This window comes from Macaca fascicularis, chromosome 6, assembly GCF_037993035.2.
Source record: "Macaca fascicularis isolate 582-1 chromosome 6, T2T-MFA8v1.1".
NCBI lineage: Eukaryota > Metazoa > Chordata > Mammalia > Primates > Cercopithecidae > Macaca > Macaca fascicularis.
Window position 1 is genome coordinate 177109963 of NC_088380.1, and position 18454 is coordinate 177128416.

Genomic DNA, 18454 nt, shown 5'->3' on the forward strand with positions numbered 1-18454 from the left:
CCTTCCTTCACAGCTAATTCTAGAGGTGAGAGAAATACACAATTCCTTAGAAGAGACTTGGAAGTTGCAGCTTCTGTGTGTGGGGTTGGGGGAAGAGTCTGGGGAGCTGATGCTTAGGGGACAGGGAGAATGGAAAGCAGGGACTTCACAGACAAGAATGTGCTGACCTTCTTAGGAGAGGAACACAAGAAGTTAGAATGTGGGTGGGAGGAAGTGCTTATTTGAATTTGACTTGGACAGAGGGTCCTGACGATGGGAGAGAGAATAAGGTGGTGGCATGTGGCCCAGAGAGGATGCTGACGTGGGACAGACACCGCAGGCAATCGGAGGATGCCCTCCCCCGTGTCCACCCAGCCTCATTCCCACCAACTTTTTAACATCTCAGATTTATCACCAGAGGCTGAAGTGCCTTGCTGTTGGAACTTTCTGGAGGGCCTGCATGGGAGCAAAGGCTGCAGCTGTCATCCTCACGGGGAGAGGGGGCAGTTTTCCCTCCATCCTTAAGGCAGGCAGTGGGAGCACCCTCCATGCCTGGGATCCTTGTGGATGGCAAAGGGCCCCACGACGTGGGAGAGTCCGGTGGAGCGAGCAGAGCCAGGAAGGGGTCCTGACTGCTCTGCTGGACACTCCAGCAGCCATACAGGAAGGCACAGAACTCAGCAAGCCGGCCTCAGAAAGAGTGTGCAGGCTGGGGGAGACCTGCCTCCCATGCAACGCATCCTCCATGCAGAATGCCAGCGCTCACAGCACTCCTACAGGCCGTGGGCGGGAGGCTGGGGAGGGGGCTGCGCAGCAACCCCATAGGAGCCCTCCTGCAGGCCACACTCCGCTCTACCTGGACAGTCACTGAGCTCCCTGCCCCCAAGCCTGGACACAGCTCTGACCTCCCCCACCCTGGGAGATGGCACGGGGAAAACATGAGCCGGCCGTCCTGTGCAAGGCAACGAAAAGCAATATTTTCCACTTCCTTCCAGTTGACAATTTCATTCTTTTAAAAAAAACTCTTTCATCCCCTTTCTCTGTGTCTCTTGCTCGGCTATTTTAGTTGAGGTGCCTCAGAAGTTCAAAGGTGGGTAGGAGGAAGTACTTATTTGGACTTCCTGTCAAACCTCCCCTCCCTGGCTGCCCTATTTTTGATTTTGGCAGCCTGAACCCAGAGAGCTTTGCTGTGAAGGGAAACTCCCCAAGTGCCAGCAAAGGGGGTGGAGTGGGGGCTGGGGGCCGGAGAGGGGGTAACAGGCTTCTCAACTTAATAGAAAAATCCTTGTCTTCTTCCTTGGCGAGCTGGAAGAAGGCAAGGTTTCTGGGGGGCGGGAAGGGGTGCCAGAAAAGAAAGCAAATGAAATTTATCTCCAGTCAGCAAAGCCACCTGTGACTGACTTCAGTTGCCTCTCCACAAGGAAGAGCTGTGGGTCCAGAAAGTGCAAGCACGTCCCTAAGATGAAGTGGCTTGCAGCAAATGAGAACAGCATAGATGAGAGGCTCAGAGTAGGTTTGAGAAGTGGGCGCATTCTGATTGCATGTAATTTGTCTACCAACCCTTCCACAAGGCTTCAAGGGCTTGGCAAAAAGAGAGCGTAGGTCCATGTGTGTATGACATCACATAGCCCTCGTAACTGCTGTTTGTGAAACGGGGGTAGAGTCGTACATACACTTTATAGATTGAAAAGAAAGGCTTGGGGAGACCAAATGCTTTTTCAAGGCCTCACAGTTCATCAGAGGTAAAATGTGGGCTTTGAAACCAGATCTGTCTGACACTAAGATTTTCCACCAAAAGATGCACTTTTCAAGGATAGAAATGTTACGAAATGAATTATCGATATTTTAGAGCAGATCTTTTCAACCATATTTATTAGGAAAGACAGGATATTTTGCTTTTGAGTTCTTCTAAAATGATGATCCTTGGTTTGCATACATTTTTCTCTAATTAAAAATAATTAAGCCTAGCAATCTAATGCTCTATGAGTTTTGTATATCAGTTGTATCCTGCATGTAGAAAGACACCTGCTAAGGGCTGCAGAGCTTGGCTGGGTCAGGCTGAGTTACAGGTGGGAGGTGGAGGTAGTGGAGGAAAAGAGTAAAATAAGGGAGGAAAATGACCACAAGCTTCCATTCATTCCAGCCTGGGGCCTCAAGGAAGACTGAATTGCTCCTGCTATGAACCTGGAGCTGCCTGGCTCCTCCACGTTTCAAGCCTGCTCTTAAAACTGTCCTTTTGAGTATGCGAATGCCTCTATATCCTTCCAACAAGTAACTTTGTTGCTCAGGTTGCACAGAGTTAGGTTCTGTTGCTTGCAACCAAAACCCCAACTCTTCCACATACATAGACCATTCTTTAATTTGTCTAAACAGTCTCAACGGGGAAAAGGAGGTAAGCTGGAGTAAGGAAGAGTCAAGGACTGGCAGATGAGGAGGTCCTAGGCTTGTATTCTACTCAAGGAATGCCATCAGCTGAGTGTCCAACCTTGAGCCCCTTTTAAAGTTTCCTCATCTTTAAAATGGACTGATAAAACTTAACATCCCACTTCACATGCTTTTGCTGACACACGAAGTTGCTCGTGTTACATGTCTGTCCTGTGTCTGACATATCTGACATGGAGATGCTACAAGTTCATTTCCATCCCCCAGACAATTTCTAGAGCTTCCTTTTAGTCCATGCTCCTCTCAGTGGCAGATTAATTTTCAGTTCACCTTTCTTTGAAGACCCAAGCAAAAGAAACAAATTATCTTTTTTGTATTTTTAGTAGAGATGGGGCATACAAAAGTTAGCTGGATGTGGTGGCACACGCCTGTAGTCCCAGCTACTTGGGAGGCTGAGGCAGGAGAATCGCTTGAACTTGGGAGGCAGAGGTTGTGGTGAGCTGTGATTGCACCACTGCACTCCAGCCTGGGCGACAGAGCAAGACTCCATCTCAAAGAAATAAAACAAATAAAATAAAAATAATCTGATATCAAGAATTTATTCTGAAGAGCTTTCATGGAATATCAGAGGGTGATGGTACATGTGATCTGCCAAACTGGGGTGTTTTTGAAAGTGGAAGGGATGCTGCTTGTGATATGTTGGGATGGCAGGCAGACTTTGGGGCTGCCCCTGGCAATGGAAACATATGGGATCCCCAGTCACAGAGTTCTCACCCCATTATACGGATGCCTTGGTCTCTTTTCCTCCTGCAGAGTTTCATCTGCTCCACTAAAGCAGAATTTCCTACTCCTTACTTGTTGCGACAAATAGTGACTCTGTTTGCATTTAGCAGAAAATTGGAATACTTTTTATCACAGGCAGAAACCCCAAACGTAACTCAGGTGGGGATAGTTTGAACACGTGCCAATAGCTTATGTTCCCTGAGCCCAGCCCCTATTCATTCCCAGCTGTTTCATGAGGCCTCTTCAGAGCATTGGCTTATCCTGCCCTTACTGGAACTGCAAGGTCCACTTTGTCTTTAAACCAAGGAGACTCCATAGGCTCATAGCTCTAAATTTAATGTGTGACTAGCCAACAGAAGCGCCAGATTCTTACAAACAGACTTCCCCTGTTTCATCCCCCTCAGCCCTGCCATTGTTCTTTGCTATCTAAGGTAAATTTCAGGTCGTCTCACCAGGGTCTTGTGCTCCCTGACGGTCAGGCTTGTGATTTAGGAAGTCTGTCTTAAACAACTCAAGGCCAGACTTTCACAAAACTGCAGCGTCCCCTTATGGAGGGCCTTCGTTCCTGTTCTGGAGGCTTCCTGTGTGAACCTGGATTCTCAGAGGGACTCAAGTCCATTCTGGAGATTTGGCAGAACGATCCTCTGGGTCTAGCTTTTCTTCCCAAGTCCAACCCCTCAGAAGTTTCAAACCGCAGATATTTTTTTCCTTCTAGAGACAGAACCTACAGGAGCCAAAGCGCAGACTCTGGAATCAGAATAACACGTTTGAATCCCAACTCTGTTACACTCCAGCTGTGTGACCTGGTGCAACTTACTTAACTTCTCTGTGCCACAGTTGCCATGGGGGTATGGGAAAAGCTAAACAATAGCATGAATCTCATTGAGTGGCTGTGAGGATTCAGTGAAATAGAATGAGAAGCATGGATCACAGCCCCTGGCACACTATAGATGGTGTTCTTACTGGCAGTTTTCACTAATATAAACATATCTGACTCATTCATGCCTCCCCAGGGACCGGCCCTGAGTGACAGTCGGTTCTCCACTGCTGTGCATGCCTGGGTTAGAGATAACCCTGAACTCCCCTCTCCTGTATCATAACATGTGGGCGTGCACCAGTGGCATGCAGTACTCTGTACCATTTCCGATGTAAACAGATAGCAAAAGTGTAGAGTTGGGTTTTCCTAATAATTTCAAGGAGGTGCTGCAGGCTCGAAGGGTGATAAGGCCAGGGGTAAATGCAAATGAATGAAGTGCGTCTGATGGGATAACTGACCGCCTGATGCAACCTACTCCGGGCATTGTGTGGGGGTGCAGTAAGGCAGGGTGGGGCCTGGGCCAAACAGGGAGCCCCTCAATCCAAGTGCATCGTTGCCAACTGTAATGGCACATACTGTAATGGGGCACATTAGGCAAGAATGTGGGTCCTGTGTTGCCAGATTTTTGTTTAAGAAAAGGTAGAAAGCTAGATATTATGTTTAAAAAAATCAAAAAGAAAAATGTGGGCAACTGTGGTAGGCAGAATAGTGACCCCCAAAGATGTACACATCTTCACTCTGGAATCTGAATACGTTAAGTTACATGGAAAAGAGGAATGAAGGTTGCGGATGGATTTGAGGTTGCTAATCAGCTGGCCTTAAAACAGGGAGACAAGCCTAGAATATCTGGATGGGTGCAGTGTAATCACAAGGGCCCTTAAAAGTGGAAGAGGAGAGGTGGGAGAAGGAGGCATCAGAGGGAGATGTGACTATGGAAGCCAGGCACAGAGATGCAACATTGCTGATGTTGAAGATGAAGGCATGGAGCCACAAGCCAAGGAACGTGAGCGGCCTCTAGAACCGGGGAAAGCGAGGAAAGGGATTCTTTCCTGGAAACTTCAGAAAGGAACACGGCTTTTGATTTTAGCCCAGTGAGAACTGTTGCAGATTTTTGACCTCTGGAACTGTAAGGTAATAAATTAGTGTTGTTTTAAAGTTACTAAATTTGTGGTAATGTGTTACAGCAGCAATAGAAAATGAATACATCAACTATCTTTTTTTTTTTTTTTTTTTTTTTTTTTTTTTTTTTTTTTTTTGAGACGGAGTCTCGCTCTGCCACCCAGGCTGGAGTGCAGTGGCCGGACCTCAGCTCACTGCAAGCTCCTCCTCCCGGGTTCACGCCATTCTCCTGCCTCAGCCTCCCGAGCAGTTGGGACTACAGGCGCCCGCCACCGCGCCCGGCTAGTTTTTTGTATTTTTTAGTAGAGACGGGGTTTCACCGTGTCAGCCAGGATGGTCTCGATCTCCTGACCTTGTGATCCGCCCATCTCGGCCTCCCAAAGTGCTGGGATTACAGGCTTGAGCCACCGCGCCCGGCCACATCAACTATCTTAAAAAGAAAAAAAAAAAAAAAGGACAAACCAACCACATTTGTTGGCTGTAGGGCCTCTGAGGGCCTCTTGTGACTGAGAATCACTGAATGACAGGTACTATTTTTAAGGTGGAAGGACCTGAAAATCAGCACCCCGGCCTGTATGACCTAGTCAGTGGCAAGATCACATAGCTGTGACTCATACTGGACAGGCTGAGTCCTAGAACAGCACTCACACGGCTCTCCAGCCATCGAGGGAAGGCAAATGGAGGTGAAGTAATATTGGTAAGTTTCTGCCAACAGAGTTCACGTCATAAGCACGTAAAACTTACATAAACACAACTGCACGTGGCTAGAGGGAGAACGAAATAGGAGCTTAAGTAGTGAGGGCTGTTTTGCCTGCTGTTCTATTCAAGAAACAATGGAATGCCCCAGAGTAAGCTCAAGAAGGCCAGCTGTAGGTGCTTCCTGTTGACCTAAACCCTGTCCAAGCATAACTCCCTTCCAGACATGGGCGTGCATGGTGCCGGGCCCTTTACCTGCCATTGCCGTCAACTCCATGGCCTGCTTCCCAGACGGATGCTCCTGTTTCACAAGCCAGTTGCATTTCTTTTTCTTTTCTTTTCCTTTTTCTTTATTATTATTATTATTATTATTTTTTTGGCATGTGTAATTTCTGAAGCATTGCTCAGTTTCCCCAGGAAGCTCTGCACTGAGTAGGACAGGAGCAAGTACGCCTTCATTGAGCACTACCTGTGTCACTGGTGTTCTGGGCCTTGGCGCCTGGATTGCTTTACACACACAGGATGCTCATCAAGACTGTGGCATGTCTAGAGTTGAATCTCTGGCAAATGGAACCAGATACTTGTCATTGTGGAGGGACAAAGGCCTTTAAAGGGACTTAGCTCCAAAGTGGCAGCCCCTGGGTGTCTTCTAGTTAGGGGCGTTCCATTTGGACCACAGTGCTCCTTGCTGTTCCCACTCCCCAAAAATCACCTTGAAAGCATTTAGCGGGGACATCTTCTCTTCTGTTCACCATACCCTCAATCTTGTATCACCCCGCTTCACTCAGCTACAGTTTCCCCCAAGCCCTTGAGAGAGAGTTTGAGTTTGTGAGAGTTTATCCCTACCCAAGTGCCACATTTAACTCAATTAACTTATTCATTCATTCATAATGTATTTATTGAACACCTACTATGTGCTGAAGAATGTAATGGGATTCAGGAGTGAACAAACAAAGTCATCAGCCTCATGGAGACTAATAATGATAATATTATAATAATGGTGATGATGACAGTGATTAATAAGTATTGAGTATTCACTTTGTGTCAGGGGTGTTTCCCTTACTGCAAAATGAGGAAACTAATGCACAGGCCAGTTTCATCCTTATGTGGCAGACAGAAATTAACAAAGGAGCAAATAAGAGGTGCTAGGGCTCTTATGTACAATTTGGTAGCCACTAGCCTGGCTATTTAAATCTAAAGTCACGGAAATGCAATAAAATTCAAAATTCAGTTCCTTGGTCACACACATTTCAAGTGCTCAACAGTTACATGTGGCCAGTGGCAGTCGCTTCGGGCAGTGCAGACACAGAACATGTTTGTCATTGCAAAGTTCTACTGGGCAGCCCTGGTCTAGAGTGTCGTGGCTCATAATGGAAGCTCCAGGGTTTGAATCCTGATCTGACACTCACCAGATGGGCAACTTTGAGCAAATTTCTTAACCTGTCTCTATCTTGGGTTATTGATCTATAAAATGTGGTCAATAACAATACAATTCTCAAGGAGTTTGGGAGAAGATGAATTGATTCTAGGATGTTTAGAACAGTGTCCATCACATAATAAACATCTGATCCATTGATTATATCTACTATTATAAATATATAAAATGATGAGAGGTCGTGATAAATGCTGTAAGGAAAAATAAAGCCAGGTGAGGGGTTGGATGTGACAGGGTCTTGCTTAGACAAGACAGTCAAGGGTGTCCTCTTGAGAGGGTAGCATCGGAATGAAGTCAGGAAGTCAGACCTGTGGATAACTGGGGGAAGAACATCCAGGCAGAGGCCGTGAGCAAATGCCCCAAGGCTAGGGCTTGCTTGGCACGTCCCAGGTACAGCAGAGGCCAGTGTAGCTGAGAAGGAGCAAATGAGGGAGAGAGGAGGAAGATGGGCTTGGAGAGATGCTAGAGGATCATGGTGAGGACTTGCACTGCATGGAATGTGGTGGGAGCACCTGGTGGGTTTTGAGCAGGGACGTGATGGAGTCTGACTTATATTTTAGAGTCACCCTGGCCGGCCATGTGGGGCTAGAAGACCCCAGAGGAGGAGATGGAGGCTGGGAGGTCTGATAGAAGGCTGCTGCAGCCAGCAGGCCAGTGGAGACACCAAAAGAAGGGGCAGTGGGCAGGCTTTGCATTCAGGGCAGCTCTCACACTGGCTGTCCCATCTGCCTGCAGCAGGCTTTGCCCAGCTGTCCCCCTGGCTCACTCCCTCACCTCCTTATGTCTTGACTCAGAGGTCACCCTATCAGATTAGGCTGCCTGACCCCTTCTCTGCTTTCTGTTTTCTCCTTATTGTAAATGAACCTGCAACTTATCTCACTGGTTGTGTTTGCTGTGCGCATGAGGGCTCACATAAGGGTGTGCTTTGGTTCACTTTGTTCATTGCCGAATCACCAGCACTGACAGCTGTGCCTGGCACAAATTGGGTGCTTGAGAAATATGCTTGAATCAAGGAATCAATAAATGAATGTTATAGAGAAAGTAGGAGAACAGATGATGATTGAGAAAACTGAAGCCCAGAGATGGGAAGTCACTGGCCCAATGTCAATGTCTGCAGCAAATGCAGAACTGGTCCTGGAACCTCAGCCTCCCAGCCCTGGACCTTTCCTCTCCTGTGCTTCTCACCACTTTATGTAAGTTTTTTCTTTATTGTGGAGCTCTCAGTGAGCATTTTTCTCTCTGTGCTCAGTTGGCATTTTCCCTTGAACCAGCTGTTGTCTTCACCCTCTTGCCCATTTTCTCCAGGATATGTTCTTCCGTTCAACCGAATGTTCTCTTTTTCTGCAGGTCTGGCCCCACTGCAATATCCAGAGACTTATCTGTGTCATGTGAAAGAAAAGGAGCAGGAAGCCAAGATGCCCAGGCTGGCTTCTACATCAGGCTGGTCTGCATAGTCAGATGCAAGGATGCTGATATCTGCCTGGGGGTAATGAGGGCAGTGAGGTGAGGGAGCTAAGGCAAGATAAGCCTCCTCTCCACCAAACATAGGTGCTACTGAGCAATGATGGCGCCATGCTGTTTGCTCTGGTACTTGCCCAGGGAATGCTCTGAGAAACTTCACTAAATCTGCCCTCTAGAGTAGAGCAGCCTGGGAGCTCCGGCTTCCCTTTCCTCTGTGTGATGGGTTGGCGGTCCTTAGAGCCAGCCATTTCATCCTGCTCCTTCTGTCCTCCCCTTTCTGACCAATAAAGGTGGTGTGCTTCTCCAGCCTCCTGCTGCCCAGTCAGCAGGGTTGGCTCTCACTCCATCCTGCCTCTGGCATGACAGCACAATTCCCCTCATTCTTTATAATCATTATAAAATAAAACAACTACCTTTTAGAATACTTATTTCATATGAGGCACTTTGCAAACCCACAGTCCTGCATATCCCATTTGACAAATCAGGACGCTGGGCTTACAGGTTACCCCAAGGGTGGAGCTGGGCTCAATCCTAAGATTGTCTGCATCTGATTCCGAAGCTTGTTTTCTTTTCCCCCATACACAATCAGTCATTCATTCATTCAGTAATTTTTAAATTGAGACATACTGTATACCAGCAACTGTTCTAAGCATTGGATTATGGTGATGAATGAGGCAGACGGGGTCCTTCCCACAAATAACTAACTCTACTCAAGCAGTGGGAGAAAAAGCAATGAACAGGAAATAAATGCACAAATCAAGTAATGGATGGGACAACTGCTGTGGTCCCATTGAAACAAGCCCAGAGTGGGCCCAGTGTAGGGGCTTGTCCATTGACTGGTTGGGAATTGAGTGGCAGTCGGTTGCTGCAAGCTGATGGGTGCCAAATACAGCCATAAGGAAACACTCCCCTGGGAGGGATCCAGGTTGGGAAAGAGCCTTGGATTGAGGCAGGGTGTCAGGAGGTGGGGAGGTGCGAGGCGGACCCTGGAGAAAATCCCTGAGTGGTGCAGATCTCTTGAATCTCTGAGTGGCTCAGAGTCTTTCTGGAAATGCAGAAATCCAAATATGCCACTTAGGGGCATCTTTATTCATCTCCAGCTCTCCTTTATTAAGTCATGTATACCATCTCCTCTCTTATGCTTAATGTCAAGCCACTCTTCAATCCTTGCTCCTTCTTTCCCTCTATGCCTGCCTGTGGCTTACTCCTGCTGACACCAAAGGCTGAGGAGGATGAAAGAACAATTCCAGCAGAGAGAGATATCTGTAGCAGCAACTACCTCTGGCTTCTCCTGGGGACTTTGCCAAGCCACACCTCTCTCTCGCCCTCCGCTGTCCCTCTGCAGCTGGTTCTCCCTCTCCCTACACCCTCTCCACCCCAACCCAGAGTCTCCCACCCAGATTCTCCATGTCTGCCCAGTCACCTTCAGATTGGAGGCTTGGTCAGACCTGATGTCTGGCTTTGAGTTTGCTTACCCTCCCTCCCCTGGGCTCCTGGATTCCTCCTGGCTCTTCTCAGATTCTATCTGGTCACCTGACCAGGGTTCTGGGGCCCTACAATCAGACTCAGGGCCCTCAGACCCTATTGAGCTGGTAAGTGACGGCAGAATCACCCTTATTCATGAGCCACGAATGGTAGACTGTGAAAAGGCATCTTCCAGCATTATCCTGTACCTTCTACGAGATTGTGCCAACGACCCCTCCCTAATTCTCTTCTCTATCAATGCTGAGCATTATGTCCTTTGGAAAACTTCTCAGAACCTCCAAATATGGGTGAAGGGTCCCTCCTAAGAGCTTCCACAGTGTGCTGCACTTACCCTTCATATAGCACCATCTACACGTGGCCATCCCGCTGCTCAGCTCTCCCACTAGAATATGATCTCCTCAAAGGCAGGTCAACATGGTATCTCCATGATTAACAGGGTGCCTGGCACAAATGAATGAATGAGGCTGCTGCAGCCCTCCTACCAGGGACCCTGGGAAAGCAGAAGACATGTTCATTTCCTTTTCTGACTGTCAAGGGTGTGGGAATCCTTCCAGATTGGGTGACTCTTCAGCTTCCTCTTGGGGATCTGTTGGTGCAGCAAGGGTTGGAGAATCAGAAGCACGTGTGTTGAGAGCACCCTAGGATTGCTCAGTGACAAGCAGGGAAACCACACTCCCTGTGACATCATCACTTTGGGGCATGTATGGCCTGGGGATTTCTGCATTTCCAGGAAGACTCTAAGACAGCCCTGTTGAGGATGTAGTGAATCACACTGGCACTGTCTGTGGCTCCGAACTGCAGCAGAAGGCTGAGGTCTGTGAGACAGCCAGAAGAGGTTGGTGGGGGGAAGATGGTTTCATATAGATGCACCATCCAAATCCCTTCAAGTTGTCTGTGACCATCATTTCTTACTTTGAACAGTTACGGATTTTTTTCTACTTGTAAAAGTAAAACAGAGTCATTATGGAAACATAAATAAAATACAGGCAAGAAAAAGAATAATGAAAATTAGACACTTAAAATGTTGGTATTTCCTTTCTTCAAGTAAAAAAATCTTTCTCACTGTCAAAATGAGAGTACCATCTTCATAGAATTCTTTATAACCTCTGTTAGAGGAAAACTTCAGATTTCCAAATTAAATTTAACAGAGTGTATTTGAGCAAAGAATGATTCATGAATCCACAGCACCCAGAACCAGAAGAGGTTCTGGGAGCCCAGCAGCATGAGCACTGAGCTTTTATAGGCTGAACATGGAAACAAAGCAGAGAAATCACCTGATTGGCTACAGCTAGGCATCGGCCTTATTTGGGCCTGGTGCAATGAATTGACTGTCCATGATTGGCTGAATCTCAGCTGTTTGTGATTGGCTGAAACCAGCTATTTGTTACAAAAAGTATTCTCCTAAGTTTCAGTTTGTTTATGTACTAAGGTAGGGTGTACTTTGTTATGGAGAAACTCAAAGTACGGAGGCTTCCTGCTTGTTTAATTTAATACATTTTTGTGGTTTTTAAAATCCGTTTCATATATGCAACACATTATGAACAGCTTTCCATGTGGCTGAATGTCATCCCACAGCAGCTTTGAAATGGCTGCAGGGTGCTCTATTGCATGCAGGTACTGGAATTTATTTCCGTAATTCCCTATGGTTTAGATTGGTTCCAAATTTCATTATTATAACCCAGAAATGAGCATTGTCTTAGCTGACCCACAGCACACAGCCATGATTACTTCTCTAGGATAAATTGCCAGATGTCAGTTTGCTAGCTCAAGGATATGAACTGCTATAATTTCGCTACATCTCACTCCACTGTTCTCTACACAGTTTTCATTTTGGCTCCTGCCAGTTGGCCATGAGGGTATGTATTGTCATTTTGTGACATCTCCTCATGTCACAGCTGCCTTAGTGTCCTCTTAACCTGTTTTCCATGAAATGATGGATGGCAGGCCGTGGAATTGGCTCCATTACCCACCTGAGAGAAGCCCCAGAGACACCTCAATAAATCTGGCTCATACCAGGGATGGCCAGTGTGAACATCAGTAGGACAGAACAATGAATGATTGAAGAAGTCCCATGCTGATCCTATTATACACAGCACAGAGATGAATATACTCTGGGATCACATAGACCTTGGTTTGAATGCTGACCTTGACTTGGGCAAGATCTTGCTGAACCTCGGTTTTCTCAGCTGTGAAATGGAATCATGCTGTCCCATCCTGATGAGGTTTATTGAAAGTTAAATCCAATCAGGTGTGAAAAACTCAGCACAGAGCAGGTACCCTGTGGGCCCTCGGGACACAGTAGCCAGAATTGTTACTAAATAGTCACAGTAATTTGAGCCAGTATAACAAATCTTTTGTTTAATTGGGGCACTTAAGAGACCTGTTAAACTGCTAAGAATGAATTCTAGCCAGTGTAACAATTATGCCCAGGGGAAGAGATCCCCATATGAGTCAATTTCCTTAAATGTTTACTATATTCTATGTTTCATAATTCAGTGTTTCTTAACATTCCCTGTGAAATTTTATTTGGTGTAACAGGGCTTATTTTCACAGAGCTTGTCCTACCAAACCTTCCCCATGGCAAGGGAAAGGCAAACCCAGGCTTAGCCACCAGGGCAGAGGCTCCATGGCTGGTGAGCTCAGGGAAAACACAAATCCTTGGGGTTCACTGAGTCCCCCTGGCTCAGATCTCCAGGCCACCCTGGGGATCCCAGGTGTCTGTACCATTAACAGACTCCTCAGGTAATTCTTAAGCTGGCTGGGCTTAAAACTGCAAGCTGGTATTGGACATGCCAGAGGGTTACCATAAATGGGATATTTGGAGATTTCTAGGAAGAAGAATGACATTTTATCTCATTCTATTCCATTCCATTCCATTCTGTTCATGTTAAAAATATTAACCAAAGCATAATTTCTACTGTATATCCAGAAGAGAACATGGTCTTAGGTCTTTTAATAAGATTAACTTTCAGTTGCAAACCTTCTGCTGTGACCTTATATTTCTCTTTCCACCATAGACCAGCCCCTAAGGGGGCCACGAAGTCAGATTTGTGGTTCATGGTATTGTCGGGGCAGCACAGCCCAGAATTCTACTTCCTTCCCTGGGGACACATTTATTCTGGTAGATGTGCTGTTTTCCATGTAAATGTCCTTTGGCAATAAAAGAGTTGCCTCCAACAGCAGGCCACAGGGCTGGCTTTGTCTGCAGAAGCCACGTGTTCATGACTGGCAGCTTGGTCTGGAAGAGGGAGCTTTTAAAACTCAGTTCTATGCTGACTCTTTGGAGTCATCCCAGGAAGATAACTGATATTGCATTGTCTGCTTACGTTAGAACACCTATTTTTCCCTCTCCTTCAGTGTTTCTATATATCTTCCCAGTTCATGAAATTAATTATTTGGGTACAATAATTGTACAAAGGCACTTTGTCAGACACTTTGGATAAATTATTTCTCATTCTCAATGCAACTTGGAAAGGTCAGTCTAGGGGTCAGCTGCTACTTCTGGTGATCAGGCATCACCCGCTCCTTTCTCTTCGTACATTACAACAGTGGCAAGTGAACATTACCTGGGGACCCCAAAGGAGTTCATTTCCTTGGAGCCAGCCATTCCTCTGTTGATCTGGTCCATCAGGCACTCTGTCCCAGAACATTAAGCTTTGAGCATGTGAAGGTGTGGGCTCCACTGGGAGCTTGGCAACCAGCACCCATCTGTGTATTACTTGGTTCCTGCAGTGAGAACCTGTGGTGTGATTTCTGTAGCCTGGCCCTCTGAGATCCCGTGGCTGCTGACCATTTTCCGCTTTCCAAGACTGTTCATATTCCCAGCAATTCTGTGAGACCTTGGCCCTCAAAGGTGTTCAATACATTCCTTTTTTTTTTTTTTTTTGAGACAGAGTCTTGCTCTGTCACCCAGCCTGGAGTGCAGTAGTGCCATCTCAGCTCACTACAACCTCCACCTTCCAGGTTCGTGCAATTCTCCTGCCTCAGCCTCCCAAGTAGCTGAGATTATAGGCACATGCAGCCACGTCTGGTTTTTGTTGTTGTTGTTGTTGTTGTTGTTGTTTTAGTAGAGATGCAGTTTTGCCTTGTTGGCCAGGCTGGTCTTGAACTCCTGATCTCAAGTGATTCACCCACTACAGCCTCCTAAAGTGCTGGGTTTGTAGGCATGAGCCACTGTGCTGGGCCCCATTTGTTGTTTAAGGGAGAGTCCGTTTCTGCTGTTTGTAACTAAGGACCTGGTCTGATCTCTAGGAATGATTGACCCCAGTTTGCAGATAAAGAAGTTAAGCTTGGGGTTAGAGCTTTTGAGCATAAACTCCTCTCCTAGAGAACTCGGGTATCCAGGAATACTGTGTCAAGGCGGGGCTGGACCAGGTCTGTAACCCTGATATCCAAAAAAGGGACGATTTCTCCTCTTTGGTTTGGTTTTCTCACTGAGGCCTGCGCATCAGTTTATTTCCTGACTTGTGCATTCAACATGGCCAAATCCAGGTCAACAAAGAACGGCAGCTTGTTCCTGAGTACAGTTCCACCAGGTATGGCACACAAAGTGATATGAGTTAGAACACAGATGAATATAGATGTTTTACAAATGTAAGTTTGTGTCACACACACATGTACAAACAGAAGTACAAACACACACATAAATAATCAAAAGTAACTGTGGCTCATCTTAGTGTGGCCAAAACCAGAATGGTGATGAATGGAGGTCTGAAATGGGAGAGTCCCTCACAGAGTAGGAAGAACCCTGAGTAAAATCTCAGCAGATTCTTGTCCCTGATGTGTCAATGCAAAGGACGCATCTTCTTGGTACCATCTCTTTGGTTGAGATGAATCATCTTTAGGCTTTCACTTGCTATTGGTTGTCCACCCTTTATCTGCAAGTATGAGTGAAACCAAGCCTGGACGAAGGAGATAGGCTCTTTGCCCAGTGTCTAACGGGCAAGTGATGGGGGCAAGCTGAGTTTTTTCTGATTATTGAGAGGGAAGTCCTGGGAAGCCCATAAAATATAGAATCAAGAGTTATGGCGAATAACCCAAAGGTGTAGGCAAGAGTGTGTTTCCAGGTGAAGCATTCCCTCCAGGTGTTGCAGAGGTTCAGATCAGAGTCACCTTCTGTCTGTTCACTGTTTGCTTCCAACGTTCATTGAGATCACTTGGACACAGGAAGGGGAACATCACACACCGGGTCCTATTGTGGGGAGGGGACAGGGGAAGGGATAACATTAGGAGATATACCTAATGTAAATGATGAGTTAATGGACGCAGCACACCAACATGGCACATGTATACATATGTAACAAACCTGCACGTTGTGCACATGTACCCTAGAACTTAAAGTATAATTAAAAAAAAAAAAAGAAAACTCCTTATTGCTCACCTACCAGGTGCCAGACACTGCTCTGAACTGGCACTTCAGGGTGGACAAGTACCTAGTGTCTGTCCTCCAAAGCAAGAGAGATGGGTAATCTGTCCCATTTAGTTGACTGGTGTGGATGCAATGGTACTGGTTGGCATATGAGCCAAAAGAGCAGGGGATGATCCTGACCTTACTATGTATGCAGGGTAAATGGGATTGCAGAAGACATGGTGGGGCGTGCGGGAGTTAGGGAGGCCTTGTTTAAGCCAAGCAGGGATTCGCAAGCCTTCCCCATTTACTAGCTATTTGTTCTTTGGAGAAATTACATAATTTAACCATGCTTTTGTTTCTTTATCTGTACATGGGAATAATAAGATCTTCATAGATTAAATTAGATAACCTATTACAAAGGAAAGGGCTTAATAATATCCCATTGACTGTATATACCACGCTTTCTTTATTCTTCCATCAGTGGACATTTAGGTTTTTTCCACCTCTTGGCTATTGTGAATAATGACACGGGAGTCCAGATTATTCAGCCTTAAGAAAGAAACAAATCCAGTCGTAGGTGACAACATGTATCAACCTTGAGGATATTGTGCTAAGGAAATAAGCCAGTCACAGAAGGACAAATACTGCATGATTCCATATATAGGAGGTACTTAAGAGTAGTCAGGCTCATAGAAGCAGGAAGTAGAATGGTGGTTGCCAAAGGCTGAGGAGGGAGAAAGGGAAGTTGCTGTTCAATGGGTACAGAGTTTCGGTTACGGAAGATGAAAAAGTTCCAGAGATCTGCTGCACAACAAAGTGCCTACAGCCAACAATACTGTCCTGTGTAGTCAAAAGTTTATTAAGAGGTAGATTGTATGTTATCACCTTTTCACAATAAAAAAGAGAAAGAACTTGAGCAGACATGAATAGTTACACTTGTAGTAAATGCATAAAAACATAGGAAGAGGGCTGCCTTCCAATTTTTGGCAAGGATTTTTTTCCAGAAGGGGAAGCAGAGTAATGGAATTGGGAAGGGAAAGATCCTGATGCATCTGTAAATTTTATTTCTTAAAACAAAAGGGATCTGAAGCAAATGGCAAAATGTTGCCTTTGTTGAACCAGAATAAGGTACACATTGGGATATACCACCTTTATTATGTTTGAAATATTTAATAATAACAATCAAGAATAAGACAGCGCTCAGCAAAGCAGCTTGGCATAGAGAAGGGCTCAAAATGTGGCGACTGAACAATACAAACTAAAACACAGAGCCCGTGCAGAAGTCCAGAGCTAGAGAGAAAGTGCAGGTTTCTAGGAAAGCTCAGGGATCCGTGAGGCTGGAGGGAGTATGTGGGATCACAAGCTGAGGTTGCGGAAGAAAGCCAGGGCCAGATCACAAACAGCTCCCATAAGCTGAGGTGCACCCTGCTAAGGCTAGCTTTAAGCCTGCAGCCTCACACCGCTGGTCTAGCATGGAATAAAATGAAGTCTCAGCTCCAAAGCCCATGCTACCATCAGGGGAGTCAAATGTGACTCCAAGTCCACAGAGCCCCATCACCTGCCTACAAGAGAGGCTCTGCCAGATGCCAGTGAGTCTGTGTCCCCTCTCTCTCTCTGTCTTTCTGCACACCACCTAGGAATGGCCAAGACTGGCCCTCCTTGGATAAGGATGTAGAAAGCAACTGCTTTGATTAAATGAGCAAGGACACATAACAAGATTTTTGTGTGTGTAATTTGAAGGCTTGAAGAAGAAAGCTGTCCTGCTTTGCATAGGGATTACTGGGGAAGCAAGAAGGTCTGTGGTTCTGCATGTGAGGTGGTAGATTCCAGAACCAGTGCCATCCCAAAGCCTCTGGGTCAGCTATGAAGCGGCTGGGTCTGAGAACTCAAATAACGGTCACTCAGGGCTCTAACAGTTTCCCAAAACACAACTGAGAAGGGTCACAATCCTGTCAGTTGAAGCAGAGGGTGGCACCCAGCACTGCATCTCGGGTTGGAGCCTCAGGGGCAGCTTTGAAGCACTGTCAGCACGCCACCAACTTGAATCTGCCCTTCTCCGAGAGGTGGCAACCTCTGCGCCTCTGCCGCAACCTTCTGTTTCCTGCTCCCGCTGTGCTCCACAATCACAGCTGAGATGGGGGCTTGGGGCCCTGTGGCTCTGGTCCACTAGATTTCCGGCTCTCTGCAGCCTTACCTTCAAGAGGGGACAGGAAAATGCCTTGTCCCTAAGGTCTGTGGCCATTTTGATTGGAAATTTCCTCCACCAAGAGGGAAGGTTTTGAAAGAGCTTTCTGGGAATAGGCCTGAGTTAGTAGATCTGTTCACAATTTCCCCCTGAATAATATGGGGAGTGGGTGTCTCTTCTTCTGAAGGTAAGTCCAGATCCTGACACCTGTGACTGTTACATATGTTGGGGATTGTATTCACGTTGTAAGCCGCCGAACAAATTGTCACAAATTTAAGTTGTAGCTTAGAACAACTGCTCTACTCTCACATTTTTGGAGACTAGAAGCCTGAAATCAAGGTGTTGATCATGGCAGATCACACTTTCTCTGCAGGCTCTAGGGAAGAACCGTCCCTTGCCTGTTCCCAGCTTCTAGGGATTACCTTCAATCCCAGGTGTTCCTTGGTTGGCAGGTGCACAACTCCAGTCTCTTCCTCTGTCTTCAAATGACCTCCTTCCCTGCATGTCTCTGTGACTCTGTATCTTTAAATCACCTTCTCCTTATAGGCACACCAGCCACTGGAGTAAGGGCCCAGCCTAATCCAATATAACTTCATCTTAACTTGATTATATCTACAAAGACCCCATTTCCCAATAAGGATACATTCACAGGTGCTGGGGAGACATGAATTTTTGGAGGACACCATTTAACCCACTATAGGGACTTCTGGCTATTGGACACAGCTAGCCAAGGACAGCTTTCATGCAGCTGCTTACATCCCC